Source organism: Nyctereutes procyonoides, unplaced genomic scaffold (genome assembly GCF_905146905.1).
Source record: "Nyctereutes procyonoides isolate TBG_1078 unplaced genomic scaffold, NYPRO_anot_genome, whole genome shotgun sequence".
NCBI lineage: Eukaryota > Metazoa > Chordata > Mammalia > Carnivora > Canidae > Nyctereutes > Nyctereutes procyonoides.
In genome coordinates, this window is record NW_026575042.1 from 20209839 (window position 1) to 20229969 (window position 20131).

The 20131-nt window shown below is 38.6% G+C and overlaps 1 protein-coding gene across 2 annotated transcripts in view; it reads right to left on the reverse strand.

The window, feature by feature from the left end:
* UBE2E1 (ubiquitin conjugating enzyme E2 E1) overlaps positions 1–20131 on the reverse strand; it is a 74649-nt gene that overhangs the window by 3528 nt on the left and 50990 nt on the right. The window lies entirely within an intron of this gene.

Genomic DNA, 20131 nt, shown 5'->3' on the forward strand with positions numbered 1-20131 from the left:
ATTTTAGTGACAAATTTCAGTGGTTTTTGGTCACAGTAGTCATTTCTGATAACCATTTTAAACACAAAGTTTCATTTCTAACCCACTGACTGTGGTTCTTGTTCCTCGCTCTTCTATTTCCATAATCTTACCCTAAGAGGAAATCCAATGGATTACAGTATGGTCTCCATTATAAACCATATTGGGTGAGAAGAGCACAAGGATGACAGAGTGTCCAATGACAAGTTATTTATTTTGCATTTCAATGTATAAAATTATAACCAGGTTCTCTAAATATTAGATTTGGGATGTTAATTTATCCCTTTCCCTGTTACATCACTGTTATTTATATTTAGTTATACCATAATACCCTTCCAAAGCATTGTATTGGCTTGCAGAGTGCTCTGTATCCAAGTACAATTATTAATAAAAAAATTTACCCTCCAATTCCAAGACCAATGAAGAGCCTAATATACCTGCCCAAACAAGTAAACAATACCAGGACTTAAGGTATTGAGGACAGAGGAAAAGACAAGTTTGGGAAATGGTTTCAGATACTAATTTTAAAAAGACTTCCCACAGCATGGACATGACAGTATTAAAGTGGCTCACATTTCTCAAACCTAGTTATCAACTGTTGCTTCAAGGATCATGATGTATGTCAGCCAAACAACAAAAAGGTCTTTACTTGGAGAGACTTCTATATCCCAATCACACAGACTAATTTCTACAGAGAGGCAAACAGCATTTTAAAATGAATGGATGGTATGAACTCAAATACTTATTGAATGTACTTCTAGGCCAAGTTACATGGTAGGGATTTTAATAATGAATAAGACAAAAAATCCTTGTCCTCAAGATGCCATCTGCTAATTGGTTAGAGATGAAGTTCAATTCCTCCATTTAAGAGAAAGAGTAAAAAGGGAAGTGGGAGGAGGGGGCAAAATACCTGCCTGTGACCCTATACTTTCCACAAACCCATCACAGATTTTTTTTTTCCCCTTTCAGATGAGTTTATAAAAGAAAACCAAAAAGAAACAAAAGTTAGGGAAGAAAACATGATGTGGCTGGCAAGAAAGGAGGGAGAAAATACCGACAAAAGAATACAGGCTAATGGGGGTACCTGGGTAGCTCAGTGGTTGTGAGTCTGCCTTTGGCTCAAGTTGTGATCCTGGGGTCCTGGGATCAAGTCCTGCATTCAGGTTCCCCACAGGGAGCCTGTTTCTTCCTCTGCCTATGTCTGTGCCTGTGTGTGTCTCTCATGAATAAATAAAAAAGATGGGCTAACGGGAAGAGTAGATCCAAACTGGCCAAGAGGCACAGAGCTTAGACACTGACTTGAGTACTTATTAGCTGTGTGACTTTAAGGTCACTAAACCTAAACCACAAATTCTCAAGAATGTTTTGTTTTTTTTTTCTAATTTTTTTTAAATTTTTTTATTTATTTATGATAGTCACACAGAGAGAGAGAAAGAGAGAGGCAGAGACACAGGCAGAGGGAGAAGCAGGCTCCATGCACCGGGAGCCTGACGTGGGATTTGATCCCAGGTCTCCAGGATCGCGCCCTGGGCCAAAGGCAGGCGCCAAACCGCTGCGCCACCCAGGGATCCCTCAAGAATGTTTTGATAATTAAAATGGGGGCGGGGGGGGGGGAGATAACCTCTGTAGAACAGACCCACAGTAGTCTCTCATTAAATGATATTAAGGATCACTTGATACTTTTACATTGTCAACTGGCCATAATTTCACAAGGTGGGAAGTAGGGAGAGTTTTTAAACAACCCTCTACTTCAAGGAATATGCAGTAACTTCTAGTGAAAAGATACTTACTATCTTGATTACAGCTTCATATCCTGAGGTTAAAACTGGCCCTTGGTCATCTGGTCTTCCTACATGTTTGTATCCAGCATATATGTACTTGGGCAAAAAGTCCACACTGGCCAATACAGTCAGGACACCTATTTACCCAACTAGAGTTAACTACAAAGTGGACGAACAAGGTGAAGAAGACACCACTGATACAGAGGTTGCAGACAACAGATAACCTATTTAATCTAGTTCATGGTATCTAAGGCTAAAAGGCAAAGGACAATCATCTGCTGTAAACCTCTCTTTTTACAGATGAGGAACCAAGTCCCAAAGCAGAAGCAAAGCCATCCAAAACCCAGTAATGGCAGCATTCCATACAGTTATCCTCACAGCTTGGTTGCTAATGCGAAGACAGACCCAGAAAAAACTTTAACAGTAAGGTCCCTCTAACCCTAGAGGCAACATGTTGACGTGACATGTTTAACAGTATACCACCATAAGCAGCTTTTATGGATTGTACAGAAAATAGGTGATTTCCAAATTTCATTGTTCCTCAACATAACCTATGGAACTTTTGGGACGCCTGGGTGGTACAGCTTTGAGCGTCTGCCTGATTCAGGTCGGGGCATAATCCTGGAGTTCCGGGAGCAAGTCCCACGTTGAGCCTACTTCTCCCTCTGCCTATGTCTCTGTCTCTAAGTAAGGTAGGTAAGTAGGTAAAGTAAATAAATAAAATCTTAAAAAAACAAACACTTATGGAACTTTCAAGATTCCTGACCCTTCATGCCAGGCTGAATTTAGAATATTCAGAAGGGACTTAAGAATCTATGGGGATCTTTAAACAGGTATTGGTTGCTTTGGGGAACCACTGGTACCAGTATACACGAAGTAGGACAACCAGTTTAGAACACAAGTTTTAACATTAGAGCTTGTGTCACCTATGATATAACTGGAAATTCAAATCAAGGTGGCTACTTGTTTGTAGTCAGCTTTCAGTTTGGGCGTAAGCTTTTCTAAAAGTTCAGGAAAAAAACTAATAAAAAATGCCACACTTCTGTTAAACTTTAAAAATGGAGAATAAAGGTGGGTTATATTAAGAAAAGAATACAAGTGAAATAATTATCAAATGTGGTTGAAATCCTAAAGCATGAAACAGGAGCCCTGGAGAAAACTAAATGGCATGGACTTGTAGATCCTCAGCCAGGGGACCCGGGAGTTATAGGGAAGGATCTAAGAACCCACTGGAACAACCAAGCATTGGCTACTCGAATAAAAACTTTACTCACTTTAAAGCTGTCACTGGAGGAATTCATATAAACTTTGTCATATACATTTTATTAATCATAGAATGAAACAAAAATTCTATGGGCCTGCAAATATTTTGTCTTTTTCCCCCCCAGGTTCTCACTGTAAAAGTTAGGATCTACTGGTCTAGAAGGTGGGTAGAGACCTATGGGGGTAGTGGTGAGGGCACAAGTTTACAGCTCTCAGAAAGCTACTGTGAAGGAGAACAAGGAACAAGCTTTACGTGCAACACTACTGGGAAAGGTCTGTTCCAGCACCCCACCCTCTTCTCTATAAAATGACTAACTAGGTTTACCCTCAGGTCAACATATTCTTTTACCAGCCTTCTGTCCCCACCCTTTAAGATACTTTTTAGTTCCACAATAAGAAATCTAACTTCACTTTCAAACACTCACTGAAGTGTACTTTAAAATGGCACGTGATTTAAATTATTAATTTAAATTATTAGAAAGTGGGAGATGGAGTTTAAGGGAAGATGGGAACAAAAAATATACAGAACTCTTATACAAGGCAAAAAAATTCTGCCCTTGATTCAGTCTTTTTCCCTTCTAGTTTAAATAGAGCTGTGGCAAACATTTTAAGAAACATTTTAATAAAAATAACAGGGATCCCTGGGTGGCGCAGCGGTTTGGCGCCTGTCTTTGGCCCGGGGCATGATCCTGGAGACCCGGGATCGAATCCCACATCGGGCTCCCGGTGCATGGAGCCTGCTTCTCCCTCTGCCTGTGTCTCTGCCTCTCTCTCTCTTCTCTCTCTCTCTCTGTGACTATCATAAGTAAATAAAAAAAAAAAAAGAAAAATAACAGTCAAGGGTGCCTGGCTGGCAGTTGGTAGTGCATATGACTCTTGATCTTGGAGTTTTGAGTTCCACACTGGGCACAGAACTTAATTTTAAAAAAAGAGAAATAGTCATTTCTACTTTTGACACAATAGTTTACTTCTATAATGGTTTCTGACTTCATAGAGATACATTAACATTAGCAGCAGGGACTGTCAGCCTTTTGACTGATTGGCATCATACCCCCTGAATAATTAACTTAATGACAAGGACTCTCCCCTCTACCACCCTTTCCCTTAATCCTCAAAACCCATGTTTCCTCCATAACCACAGGAAAAGGCGGCTACACATCATATAAAATGTAATCAATACAAGTCATTTAAGGTATAATCTTAGGAAATAAAACCAATTAGAAAAACTGTCATTAGAGCAGTCTTACTGTAGAATTTGATATGCTCTCTAGATTGATTTAAAATCTCTAAGATAATGACATAAGCTAATGTTTTAAGCTTCATTTTGTATAAAAGTCATGTTTTTAAGTACTCCCCCATTCTCATCCTCAATACTAACTTACTATAGACTACTGTTCTTCCATTTCAACAGCAACCAAAGATACATCTTAATTTTTAAAGAATGTCCTGGCAGCAAGGTGAAATTATAATCAGTGTTTGTAAACATTATATTTCTAGATCAATTTTTAACACTTTTATTGGGAGAGATGGGACCCTTGCATATAAAGACAGAAACCCTAATTCAGGTATTATTTTAGGCATAATTTTAAAAAGCTTAGTTATCTGGTCTTATATCCTAGGAAAAAAGTTGAGGGTAAAGTTTGGGAAGATGGAAAAGATATACATGCACCTGTATATCAATAGCACAAAATAAGTGAAAAATGGGGCAAGTTAGCAAATGTACCGGTGTTATTTCAAAAAAGGGTAGAGGCTCATGATCAACGGAGTTAGAAACTCATTTTACCCACCTAAAAATCCCAAGTAATCTCTGATACTTTTCCCATAGTACAATGACTGATGCTTCATAAAAATAAAGAACTGGCAAACACTGTTGATTGGCTAGTCCCTGTCTACTCTTTGTAGAAGCTTCATAATAAAGCAAACCAGCTGCTTATACAGTGTATTATGTCATAAAATCCTCCAAACTCCTATATTCTAATTGCCTTAGAGCAGTTCTCAATAAAGGGTAGTTTTGCCCCCCAGGAGACATTTGGCAATGTTTGGAGATATTTTTGGATGTCACTACAAGGAGGGAGTGGCCTAATCAGTTGAGGCTAGGGGTGCTGCTAAACATCCTCCAATGCACCAGACAGCCCCTGTTACAAAGAATTCTCTCAACCCAAAATGTCAATAGTGCCCAAAGCTGGAAATCTTGAGTTGAGCTAGTAAAGGTAAGCTTCACAGTTTGAATCCCTGTTGTCAAGACTCTACTGCTCATCTTCATCTTTGTTTTACTACTCTGTGCGTGGTACAGGAAAAAAAAATGTTTTTATATCCTGTGTGGTTGTTATTAAAAGTTAGATTTGCATATGCCCTGAATGTTCTACAGACCCCTGTTACTCAAAATGTGGTCCCTGGACAAAGAAACATCAGCATCCTCTGGGAGTTTGTTAGAAATGCAGACTTAGGTTCCACCCTACACCTAATGCATCAGAATTCACACATTAAAAGTTTGAGAAGCTAGCTATAGAGGATATTAAGTGGTAACTGAATACCAACTATACCCTCTAATCTTCTAGATTTAAATTACCATTTATATTCTCTAGCTCTCTCCTTCACTGCCTATCATTCCCTGTAGTAAGAAACAAGTATCAGCCCGGGTAATGCTTACTAAATACCACATAGAGAACTTAGAAAATGCTGATAGAAGAGATCCACAATCAAATCTATATTCCCACCACCAACTATTCAAAATCCATTCTTAATTGACTTTCTTTTGCTAAGAAATTCAAAGAGAATATGACAAAATAGTATGAATGCAGCAATCTACCAGAGGGAATCCTCATCTCCTACAATCATCTCCCAATAGACATACTCTCCAGAGAATGAAAGCTGCCCTCTCCATGACAACTACACAACACATGCAAAGGAATTTTATAAAAAATGAAAACAAAAAGCTTCTTGTTCTCACCATTCCTTCATAAAGCAGCTTTATTTGTAACCTAGAAGTGAGTGGCAGAAGAAACTTGAGAAATCAGAAAATCTGAATAAGGTAACATGCTAGTGACATGGCTGGTGAGATAACACTGCTTTAAAAAGTGGGCTGGTCACTTTCTAGTAACTAAGAGAGACCTCTTCTACAAAGAGGTATTGCTAGGCATGTACCATCCAGGTTACCATTCCCTGGGAAGAACCTGTAGTTCAAAGGCCAATCTAAAAGACTATGTAAGAATTTACATTAGTGGTATCCAGTGTAGCTAAGCAGTTGCACTGGAACAGAAGTGGGCCCAAATAGGGGGTTACATTTTCCTACACATGGGGAGGAAAACTGTCTCAGACACTTAAGATCTACAACAACATGATCCATGTCCCCCACGAACCACCCCCCCCAAAAAAATTGTGTCATATCAAACACTGAGGAAATGGTGCCTACTCTCTAACTCCAGCAGAAAGGGTATAAACCTTCAAAGCAATTTGATGCAACTTTTCATGAAGCACAAGGCTGACTTTAGGATTATGGAAGCTGTAGAGTTTGTTTTCAAAATCTGTTCCAAACAAGAAAGTGGACTGGTAAGTATTTACACAAAATGCTACAGCCCTGTCAATATACGGATCTCCCTTAGATCAGATTTTAGGCCTTTAGAGAATAGTAATTTTCCATACATACTAAATGGCATTGCATAATAGTAATTAACAATAATTAGCTGGCTAAAATATGAACCACTGTTCAGAATTACATGACAATGTTTCCAAATTAGGTGAAGTAACAACTAGAAAAGCTCAATCTCTCCAGCTAGCCATTCAATTGTAGTTTTACCTACAAGTTGTTGCTTTAGAAGACAGTCCAGCCCTTCTGGAATTCTAGATTCCAATCTTGAAAAAAAATTAGATGTACACAGAATAAGGACACAATTTAAAAAAAAAAAAACACCAAAAAACTAGTTTCAAGATAATGTGAACAAGACAACAGTAAGGATAGTAAAACAAGAGCAGATCTAAAACACTGTGGACATCAGTGGGTCCTTACTCATCACCAGGGAGAGATGCTGGCTGTGTAATGAGACAATGTTTAGTAAACTGAACTAAAAATCACTCTTTAACCTCTGGGCTACTGATACGCAAGTGAGGGTAAAGTGAAAGCAAGTGAAATGCAAACTTGTCAAATTCAAGGGCCTAAAAGGAATTGAGGGTGGAGAATGGCACATAGGAACAATTAGAATTAAATAAGAGATCGTCATCTCTTGTGTCTCAAAAACCATTTTTTCTATACAAGGTTAAACAGGTAGGTATTCAATATAAGGGAAGATCAAACAAGCCTGACTTAAGAACAATTCTAATTTGCTCTTTCCCCAGAGAAGTTAGAAAAACGGTCAGAACAGATTCAAGTTCTAAGGCTATGGTGATTACTCTTCTACTGCCACCAAAATAATCCAAAGCAGGAGATCTGCCTAGAATAAGGTGTTTGAGTCCTGATTTTTTTAGTTGCATTGCTTATATTAACATATGTAAGTAACACTGCTATCTAAATGAGTAAATAGCAATCAATTATTAGTCTCTGGTTCTTAATCAGTTCATAGAGCCTACAGAAGCAGAGCCAACTCTTCTACTGGGGTGAGCAATGCAGTACAGCTCAATCTCTTGTTTAGATTTTTTGGAGGAAATAAGGTACAGCTGTTAACATTTGTTCCCTCCACAGACTTAGTGTAGATCCTCAAAAGCAACAGTGTTGCAAGAAAAGCTATTTAAGGGATTCCAAAATTCTCAAGGAGGAACCTACCAGGTTTAACTCAACTCTAAGAAGATTCTACAGCATACCTTTTGGAAAAAAACACAGTTAAAGATTTCCCATTCAGTCACACTCAACTGCACAGCCTCCACAATGCAACTGCTGCCCATCTCAAACTGCAGGTGAGGTAGGCAGGAGGTGGCATGGTTAGAGGGAAATGTGGGAAGTGACAAGTGTAAATGCACAAGAAACAGGTTCAACATCTTGCCATAGAGCAGAGAAAATTGCATTATCTTGCTGCAGTGATTTTTTTTTTGTCATTTTTCATGTGGTATGAACTATTTTATTGTTCGGTAAAGCTTTTAATAAAACTAATTTTAATTTTTTTTACTGCCCCTTTTGATCTTAAAAGTGTTCCAATTAGGATAGGACATGGTTAACCTATTTATGAGGGCATCTCAGAACACCTGCCTACACTGCCCAATCAGCCTAGAACTGTCCTTCCAGTCTCTTAATTGTAGCAATTTTACTGATTCTTTGTCCTCAACCTGCATCCTCCTTCCAGGGATTTGGGTAAACACCCCAAGCAGGGGTCTCTCATCCTAGGTCCAGCTAACTACAAAGTCCCTCAGCTCAGAACTCGTGGATTTGGAGGATAAAGACGTTTTGAGCTAAAGCTGGTATTCACATGCAAGAAAGGCTAGATCAGCAATTCTCCAAGTCCCTTTCAGCAAGCCCACAGATCAAAACTATTTTCACAATTCTAAACAGTATTTGCCTTTTTAACTCTCATTCTCTCAACATTTGTACTGTGAAGTTTTGCTGAGACTACACAAGGTGTGATATGACAACAGACTGAATGTAGAAGCAGATAAGAAAATCCAGCTGTCTTAAATATATATGCAAATTGCACATATAAACAACAGCCACTCTTCTAATGATTTAGCTTTGGAAATTAAGTTACTTTCATTAAAAAATGTTAACATGCTTTTGTTATTTTAAAATGAATGAAATATTTTTAATGTTTCAGCTAAAGCTGAATATAGTAAAAATCTAATAATTAACTAAATAAACAAAAGCTCTTTGGGGCTCATAATTTTTAAGAGTGTGTAATGGGGTCCTAAAAGTAAAGTTTGTGAACGGCCAGGTAGATTATTTTAAAATAGCACCAGCATAACTTGGCAACAAATTTAAAAACTAAAAAAAGAATTTTAAAGATTTTATTTATTTATTTATGATAGACATAAAGAGAGGGGCAGAGACACAGGCAGAGGGAGAAGCAGGCTCCATGCAGGGAGCCCGAGGTGGGACTTGATCCCAGGTCCATCAGGCCCTGGGCCAAAGGCAGGCATTAAACCGCTGAGCCACCCAGGGACCCCTAAAAACTAAAAGTTTAAACAGCAACTAGAAGTTGTTCATCTCTCCCTCCCCCACTCCCACCTTGGAAACACCAAAGCCCATATAAGTCGTACTACCCTGAAGCCTACCTAAGGGGGGGGGGGGGGCATGTGGAAAAAGACCAAATATGAGGGATGAATGAGGAGCCCCAGGTGTTCGAGCTCTTCACCCATTTGAGTCTTCTTGGGCCCACACCAGATATGTGAGTAATCTAGAAGCCTTCAGGTAATTCTAGCCTCTGTAATGGCTTGAGAGCCCAGCCCCAGTCAGCCCTCAGATATACCAGAAGTTATGATAAATAGTAGTTGCTGTTTTACACCATGTAGTTTAAGGTGTTCTGTGAACACTCCCTAGGAACAGCCCTCAACCAATAGCTGATAGTAAAGTGGGACAATTGGCAAGTGCTTTATCCAATTCCCCAGAGTTATTAACCTTAGGCAACTTTCACTGCGAGGGCTGGCTTAATGAAAAGGTGTCCTTTACTGACAGTCTTTCCTACCCCGTCTTACTTCCTACCTCTACCTTTGTTCCTTGCACCACTAAAAAACTACTTGTATTAGAATTCTCGTCTTAAGGGTCTCCTGGGGAAAGCAAAGCTGAGACACCACTGAAGAGCACACAAAGGAAAAGATGAACAGATATAATTACATAAAAACTGAAAATCTGAAACACATTATAAAAGGGTGGAGGGAAGATAACTGCAGTACATAATTAAGGGCTAATATCTTGACTATGAAAAAAAAACTTTAAACATACTAATAAGTGCAATGGATAAAGGTCAGGCATTTCTCAAAGAAACTCATATGGCCAATAAATCTCAATCTTACTTAGACTCAAAGAAATGCAAATTAAACATGGAGGCACATTTACCTATCAGACTGGCAAACATTTATCTAGGTAATTTGGTGGGGACAGGTGATTTGGGGACCCTACTCTTCCGCCATCTTGCCCCTCCTCCCTGGCAAACATTTAAAAGACTGAAAATCTTCTGTGTTAACTGTATGATGAAATAGGTACTCTTTTCCATTGCTGGTGGGAGAGTAAATCAGTAATCCTAGGTTGTGATTAAGTATAATATATTCAAACATAAATCTGGTATATCCTTTGACACAGAAGTTCTCAGAGCTTATCCTCAGGAAATAAGTGGACACATGCACATGGCTATAGTTATCGGGATATCTATAAGACATATGTATGATGAAACAACTTTGGAAGAATGAGCTATACTATCAACAGGATATAGGTTAAACTGGTACAACCATACATACGGCAGTATACTTATCCAGCTCTTAAACTGACATGAGGTATGCATACTCAACAGGGCTTTTAAAAATCCACAATATAATGTGAAGTGAAAAGGCAGGTTCCTTTTATGTATGCAAAACAATCTCAGTGGTTATACCTGCAGCATGAGATGAGATTTTATAGTAACAATGTATCTCCATTTTAAAGAATGTAACAAAAGAGATAAGAAATGAAATCAAATTCACCTAGTAAAGTCAACTAAGCAGAAAAAGTAACTGGTTTCTGACTGGAAATCCAGGCCTTTAAAGACTTGCAGCGATGCATGATACTCAATCTAGGCAATTTAAATCCAGTTTTTGCAGACTATGGTTTAGAACAGAGTTGGTAAGAATCTCAGAGGGGTGACTTTTGACAAGTTCACTCCTGATTGTCAGGGCCCAAATACGTTTTCAATAGTGACCCAGCGATTTACTGAATCTTCAGGTGAGGATCTAAACCAGTCATTCACAGGAAATCAATAATACTTGCCCCCATCCCCAACTTACAGCCCTGTGAAAGCCATCAGTAACTATATGATGTTAAGGTGTCCTGTGGTCACACTGAAGGATAGTTTGACCTTATACTATAAAAGCTTCTGTGAACCCAGGGAGAGACTGCGAACCCTCCAACAGGGTTGAAAATCAGAGGCGACTCAAGTTTATGCATCAACAGCATACAAATATTTTTCAAAACAAAGCAGAAGAAAGGATCCGACAGCCTACTCAGCAGACACATCGACAAAATACCAACTATACTGTGGTAAGTGAGACCTGTTCAATGTATCTAAATAGCCTAGATATCTAGTAGTCAATTTATCTAATCATTATTAAAATATGAAAGATTTGGAGTAGATTTAATTGTATGTAAATTGTGCCCTTAAAAGTAGATAATACAGAAAAATAACCTAACATATGCAGAGAAATTTATCATTTTTAACCATTCTTTTATAAACTAACTTTTTAATCTTTACCCAAAATTTTGTATCAGGAGAGGTAACGTTTTCCCTTTTTTTTTTTTTAAGATTTTATTCATTTATTCATGAGCAACAGAGAGAGAGAGAGAGAGAGACAGAGAGAGACCTAGGCAGAGAGACCTGGGCATATACAGGACCTAGGCTTAGCACCTGCCTTCAGCCCAGGACGTGATCCCAGAGTCCCAGGATCAAGTCCCACATCGGGGTCCCCTGCAAGGAGCCTGCTTCTCCCTCTACCTACGTCTCTGAGTCTCTCATGAATAAATAAAATCTTAAAAAAAAAAAAAAGATTGGGAAACATTCAGGAGATTAAGTGAACATTAAGGGATGCATTTATACAAAATCCTAAAGCTAGAAAGTCACACTTCTGGCCAATACAATCCAGGCTTTCTTACAGAGGTTTTTTTCCCCAATACAATCTAGGCTTTCTTACAGAGGTTTTTTTTTCCCCCAATACATCCATGGAGTTTCCAATAAAATTATCTGCCTTTGGACTACCCACAAATTTTGTTTAATCACACTTACTACTATGCCATTCCTAATGTATTAATTCATTTCTCTTTTATATTTGGATGGAAGCTAGAATTAGGAACAAGAAAATCTTGTGACCTGCTAAGAGGTGTTATTAAAACTTCTTAAAAATTGATTCAATTTTTTTTGTAGAAATGAATTAACTGGAAATTAATACATACCACACGGAGTACTAGTGTGGAGATCATTCTAAAAAAATTTTAAGATTTATTCATGAGAGACGGACACAGAGAGGCAGAGATATAGGCAGAGGGAGAAGTAGGCTCCCTGTGGGGAACCTGATGCAGGACTCGATCCCAGGACTCCGGGATCATGACCTGAGCCAAAGGTAGACACTCAACCACTAAGCCATTCAGGTGCCCTGGAGAGATTTTAAAAATAATGTGACAACTCCAAAAATTGAGAACCCCAACTTAATGAAAACCAAAGATGGTTTTGGTACAGTATCAGTTCAACTGAGTACAAGTCCAAATGTTATGCTCTAAAATTTTTTTTAAGTGTTGCTTATTCTTTTTGCAATTTAAGAGCATAAGGGAGGAAAGAAAGGCTAAAAAGAAGGTAGGTATAGAACACAACACCTACTTCCCCAGTTCAGAAGTCCGTTTGGTCCACTCCACTCCATTCCATTCTAGTCCACACTGGCACTGGGAGGTCCAGCAATCATTGGAATGACCTACACTGAAATGGAGGTCAACCCCTGCCTGAGGATACAATATCACCCACTGCTCAATGCTCTGTGAAGCTGAGGCCTCTGCAACCTCTTTGTTCCCTCCCTCTCCATTGCAGGATCTACAGCTCAGAACCACCAGGAAATCACAGGGTCAGGAGGTGAGGAGAGCTATTTACTGCAGTTGGACAGTCATTGGCTTCTTTCTTGGCCCCAGCTGGCCAGGAGAGAAAAGAGAAGGCTGTTTATATTTGCAAAGGGCTGAGAGTTGTGAATGAGGGAGGCTATGCCCTGTATGTCAAATACAGGGCTGCACTTGAAGGGGAAGAGTCTGCTCTGGCTTCTTGCTCACTGCTAAATCTCATCACCAAATCTCTGTCCTGCTGTCTATACACATTCTTCTAGCTGAGAAACAGAGACAATGGCTTTAACAAAGCTAGGTGCTGTCACAGCTGCTAAAGAGGCCCAAGTTGCAGCACCCACATGTGACATTTCACAGCCACCCAAGTCTAACAGTTTACTCTTAGCACTGGTAAGCAGACACACATAACCTTCACCAGTGGCCACTGACCAGCTACTACTCTGGCTTATAAATTAACACAGGCAGTGCATATGCTACCTCATGTTAGTATCAGATGCTTCCTAAAATTATTCTCATCATCATTTAATATTTAGTAACAAAGGAGTGCAAAGCATAGTACCTAACAGAAAAAGAGTCCTAACAAAAATGTCAGCTAGTAATTTCCAACTTTTTATTAAAAAACACTCACAGAGAACTAACTGCTAAGGTAGGTAATAGGCCTGTTCAGGTTAAATTTTATGGAAAAAGCCAAAAAACAAGAAAAGTTCTAAGAGAGGAGGAGGCAGCTGTTCCAAGTCAAAGGTGAGGAGTTTGGCTGAGAGGTACAAAATGTGGCTAACAGCCCACATACATGACTGAAAACTAAAGTTAAAGAAGAGAAGGATATGAAAAATGAAATAAGAATTCTTTATTATTCTAATAAAGAATAATCTCTTATTTTTTTCCCCATTTAGAAGGGAAAAAACAACAACCATAATTTAAGTACTGGACAAGAGGGGGGAAACAACTATCTCAGACACATATAAAAATATGCTATATTGAATACATGTACCAACTTTTACTGCTTCGCCAAACTCTGACATGACAGTAAACACACACACACACACACACACACACACACACACAAAATGTATATTTAATCATAAATCTAAAAAGAAGGGAAGAAAAGGAAAGGAGACAGTATTAATAAAAGTTTGGAAGCTAGGAGGCAAATGGGCAAGTGGTAAAGGACTTGACATATCCAAGAAGCTGAATCCTAAACTGGCTGTGAAGAACCCCCCCCCGCCCCGCCCCCAAAAAAATCAAGCCCAGGTAGACCTTATAACCGCCCTCTAAAGACTCAGGAATCTGTCGTACCTAAAGAGGTTGAGAACGAGGCAGGGGAAGGTTCTAAAATAAGGACTGGTTAAAAGTGTGTATAAGTGGTCCAACTCAAAGACCCTGTGTGACAGGTGGAATTTTAAGATGGGCAGAATGATGTTCTCCCCTCTAATACACTCTCATCTCCTCCCACATGAGCATGGGCAGAAGCTGTGACTTGCTTCTCCCCAACAGAATAAGGCAAAGTTGATAGGATAGCTACCACTCTATGGATCGGGTTATGTTTTCTGTAAATTGTTATGTTATATAAGACTCTGTCTTAGCTAACAAGACAGAAATACGGTCCTGCTAGCCTTTAAGGAGCAAGCTGCTATGATGTAAACTGCCAGTGGAGAGGGCTAGAGAACTGCTGTTCTCTAGGAGCAACTGATTTCAGTCCTATACCTGCAAGTAAACTCTATGTCACAACTACAGGAGCTTGGAAGCGAACCCTGAGGGACAGATGAGCACACAGGCTGGTGGGTTCCTTGACTGCAGCCTAAAAGATCCTCAATAGAGGTCTAAGCTGTGCCCCAACTCCTGACCCACGGTGAACTGTACATACTGAAATGTGTGTATTGTTTTCAACTGCTAGAGTTGTGGTAGTTTGTTACACAGCAATAGAAATTCTGCCAGACTAGGGTTTATTTTCTGGAGAGGTTTAAAACTGAGGGTCTCTGAACGAGGGGACATTAATATGGATGAGGGCAGAGGTGCTGTACTAACAATGTGCTTATGCATGCCCAACAGTAAGATCCCCAGTTTTCTTTCTCAGCTCCCAGAACAAAGGTTGGCCTTCACTCTCCAGGCAGTCTCTTTTGGGGAATGTTAACAGCCTAAAGGAAAGACCTCAATAAAATTAAAGGCTCCCCAACTAAGTTAACAGATAACCAAGGAACAGAATTCTTCTCTAAAATGGTAAACAAAGATCAAAACAAACTAGTAGATAGTCAATTAGAGAAAACAGAAATTACAAAGAAAATTTCAAAATAAATGAAATTACTAATATCCAGAGAGAGAGAAGATACTGCACTGATGAAACAAGATATGGCTAAAACAAAACAGTATTCAGAAATGAAAAAGGAGGTAGGGGTGGGATGGGGATAATGGCTGAAGGTGGTCAAAAGGTACAAACTTCCACTTACCAACAAGATAAGTTCTAGGGATATAATACACAGCATAGTAACTAGAGTTAACAAATACTGTATCATATAGTTGAAAGTTGCTCCCAGAGTAGACCTTAAAAGTTAGCACAAGAGAAAAATTGAAACAATGTGAGGTGATAGATGCTAACTAAATTTACTGTGGCCAAATCATTATGTAATATATACATATATTAAATCATTATGTTCTATAACCTAAATTAACACAGCGTTATATCTCAGTAAAATGAGGGCAGGGAGAAAAGAGCTTTTAGAAACTAAAAATGAAAGCAAACAAACTTACTTCAACATAATAAAGGCCATGTGTGACAAACCCACAGGTAACGTCATACTCAATGGTAAAAAACTGAAAGCTTTTCCTCTAAGATCAGAAGACAAGGATGTCCACTCTCACCATTTTTATTCATCATAGTACTAAAAGTCCTAGCCACAGAAATAAGAAAAAAATATAAGGCATCCAACTGGTAAAAAAGAAGTTAAAACTGCTGACTACTTGCAGATGACATGATCCTATATATAGAAAACCCTAAGGACTCCACCAAAAGCTATCAGAACTAATTATTTAGTAAAGTTGCAGGATACAAAATTAACATACAGAAATCTGTTGCATTTCTATACAGTAATAATGAAGTTGGCAGAAGAAGACCTTAAGAAAACATTCCCATTTACAACTGCACCAAAAATAATAAAATATCTGGGAATAAATTTAACTGAGGAGGTGAAAGACCTATACTGTGAAAGACACTAATGAAAGAAATTTAGGGTGACATAGAAAGACAAACCATGATCCTGGATTGGAACAATATTGTTAAAATGCCCATACTACCCAAAGCAATCTACAGATTCAATGCAATCCCTACCAAAATACCAAGGGTATTTTTCACAGAACTAGAACAATACTAAAATTCATATGGAACCACAAAAGACTGTCAATAGCCACAACAATTCTGAGAAAAAAAAGCTGGAGGCATCACAGTCCCATATTTCAAACTATACTTCAAAACTGTAGTAATAAAACCAGTATGGTACAGGGACAAAAACAGACATATGGATCAATAGAACAGAATAGAGAACCAGAAATAAACCCACGATTATATGATGAATTAATCTACAACAACAGAAGAATACACAATGGAGAAAATTATCGTCTCTGCAATAAATGATGTTGGGAAAACTGGACAGCTACATGCAAAAAGAATGAGACTGGACCACTTTCTTATCCCATACACAAAAATAAACTCAAAATGGATTAAAAGCCCGATGGCTCAGCAGTTTAGCGCCACCTTCAGCCCAGGGCATGATCCTGGAGACTCAGGATCCAGTCAGGCTCCCTGCATGGAGCCTACTTCTCCCTCTGTGTGGCTGCCCCTCTCTCTGTGTGTGTCTCTCATGAATAAATAAAATAAATAAAATCATGAGAGAGAGAGAGAGGCAGAGACACAGGCAGAGTGATATTCTCTCATGAATAAACAAAATCTTAAAAAAAATAAGTGAGGGAATTAAACAGTACAAACTTCCAGTTATAAAACAAGTCAGGGCAGCCCCAGTGGCGCAGCGGTTTAGTGCCCCCCTGCGGCCTGGGATATGATCCTGGAGACCCGGGATCGAGTCCCATGTCGGGCTTCCTGCATGGAGCCTGCTTCTCCGTCTGCCTGTGTCTCTGCCTCTCTCTCTCTCTCTGAATAAATAAATAATATTTAAAATAAATAAATAAATAAATACTGGAAAAAAAACACAAGTCAGTCACGGGTAAAAAAGTACAGCAAAAGGAATATATTCAATAAATTCTTATTATCTTTGTACGATGACAGTAATTACACTTCCTGTGGTGTGCACTGCATAATATATAGAATTGTGGAATCACTATGTTCCACATCTGCAATTGACATTAACATTGTGTCTGTAATACTTCAATTAAACACATTCACACAATGAACAAAAAAATTTTCAAAATATAATGAAGGGTAAAGTTGTAATCTCCCTAAAAACATAGAAAAGAGATTTTAAAAAAATAGAGAAAATATACAGCTTCTTTGGTGCATTCCTGTCTTCTGCAGGAATGTAGTTGAAAATGGAACCAGAAAGGCTAAATGAAAATAAATCAGAGGACCTTAAATGTCTATCAAACAATTTAGATTTTAACAGCTTTGCACCTCCAGGAGTGAAGTGAAAAAATAGTCACTGTTTTAAGAAGCAGAAAACTAAATACTGAAAACATCAACCTATTCAGAAATACAAAGCTACAAATTTAATCTTCAATGAATGAAGCAGAGAGCCTAATTAGGGATTATCTAATAACCTGGATTACAGCAATGACAGTGAGAACATTTTCTAGGGGAAATCGTAAGTATTTCACTGTGACAATCCTTAAGAGTTATCAATAAACCAAAAATCCTCTGAATACATCAACACATACACAAATAAGATGCCTACATCCAATTCTCACTGAGTAGAAAGAAACCCAAAGGTCTTTGCCTGGCCTGCCCAGACTCCCAGCAGTGGTGTTAACCAGATATCCCAAACACTACCATGTAGCACTTAGTTAAGTCATCATTTGCTAAACAAACAAAATATGAGTTTATGTATACAATCTTGAATGTCAATACAGTATTAATATTTCAGAAAATTATCAAACCATGTACCCTGATTTTAGTTTAGAAAATATTTATCGTTAGTTATATGCTTAACTGACATTTGTTTGTTGTTATATGCAGTAGTTAAAAAAATATAGTGTATGAGCTATTTTAGGTACCGTCTTGGTTTCTTTCAAGAAGTTGAAAAACATCAAATTTAACAATCTTTTGAAAACACCATTTAAATGGCTTTATAGCTTTGTTTAAATGGGATTTATGCCTTACAGCAAATAAAGATGGAAGTATTTTGGAAGGAAACAATCTCCTAATTGCTTTATCTGGCAGCTTGGTTGAGTTGTGCTTCTTTTAAGAACCAGGGCTCATGACTCATAAACAGGCACATTCAACACCACATAAGCATGAGGTAAAATGAATTCCAACATAAACTCAGGCTAGCCACTAAAATCCAGTGGATTTTAACCACTAATTACACCTCTACCAGAATTTAGTTAACCAAAAGCATTGTCAATATTTAGCCGTTTTAGTGTTTTGTTAATGTGCACTTACAGTAACAATAAGCACCACACAAAGCCAGGGGAAGCCTAACAACTAAGACACCGCTAAAATGATAAAACAAAATCAAAGCAGTCAAGATTCATTTCACAAAACAACAAAGTTAGTGAGGTACAGTCAACAGCACTGGAGGAGGAGCAGCTGCAGCACCAGTCCCAACCCCACAGAAACCTGATCAGAGGACAGAACGTTCATCTGTACTCAGCCAAGGTAAAAGCACTCAGAAGCCAAGGAGTAGACAGCTGCTAGAGCAGGCAGGCTGACAAAGGAACGAGCCTCGGAGTTCCAGTCTGGGAGAGCAAAATGCCTTTGTCCTTTAGCAATAATAATGTTAATCAGAGCCATCCTTCACTTCAAGAGACCCTTACACATCTGCTTTGTGCAAAATGTACACACAGGACATGGTTCTGGAGAAGAACTGCATCCTCAAAGGAAAGTAAAGGAAAATTTCAGTGGCTCTGGCAGTTGGGCTGCTAGATATGGAACTGGGAGTATAAAATAAATCTTAATGTGTTTTATGATAATACAAATACAATAAACCAGTTAAAAAGTATCCATTTAGATCTTAAGTATTTGTTCAGTATTATGATACGTAGAATTCTTACAAGATTCACAAAAATGGTACAAGCGGCTATCTATTCTCATAAAACCCAGCTAAGAAGGGGGTCATCAACAAATGATTAAAATACAAAGTAGATTGTTAGAAGATGGATAAGATGGAAGTGAAGCAAATGGGAACTCAAAAAGTGTGAGTGGCTTAGAAATGGGCCAATATAAACATACAGGCAATTATCTTTTTCTCTTGCACATGCATGCACCATGCTGGCTTTCAACCCCAGAAGAGCTCCCTTTCTTTCTACTTGTGAGGTGAGTGGGGAAAAAAGAGGACAAGTATTTAGAACAAATTTCCCAAAACGAACGGCCTTAGTGATGTAGGTCAGTGATTCTTACACACATTTCCAAGACAGAAGTTTTCACCAAAAAAAAGTAAAGAATAAAGGAAAAGGGATAAAGTATTTGTTTTTCCATAAATGTTAATTTAATATAAAGTTCTGTCCATTCTGATGCTGATATCAAGATCTATTATGTCATAAAAATTATCCTTTTGTGAAATGTTGATGATAGATGATTTTTTTTTCATTGTCCTTGCCTGTCAAAATTAAATCAGCAGCCTCTGTGAATTGAAATTCCATATTTACTACTGTAGTAACAGCTTTTGTCTGTAGCCCTGGGTAGTTGGTATCTGCCAGAGCAATTTAAACAGAGAAAAGGAATGGTCCCAAGCCCAGCACCTCTCAAGTGTCCTCAGGATTCCAGCTCTGTAGGAGAACCTAGTAAGGCTGCTACTACCCTCTACAGCCCAGGGGCACCTCTTATTACTCAGACTCCTCCCTGAGAGGCGCACAGACAATGGCAGCAGCCACCATGTGCATGGAAGGTTCACAAATAGCTTCCAAATCACAAGCCAAGTCCTGTCTCTGTCAAACAGGCTGACACCACTGATGAGAGTCCCTTGGGTGGCAAATGAGGCGAAACGTCCTTGTACCAAACTATTTCCTAAATAAATTTAGTGTTATTTTGTCTTGGCTGGTACACATCTCCAGTTTGATAGGCAACCAAAAAGGTACAGGTTTTGGAAAGAACATCCTAAAGCACAAAATGTGTTATTTTACAAGGATTTCTCACTTATCTTGGTATCCCTATTCCCTCAAACTTCAATTCTCCCACAAGAAAATTTCTTCCGGGATCTCTGGGTGGCTC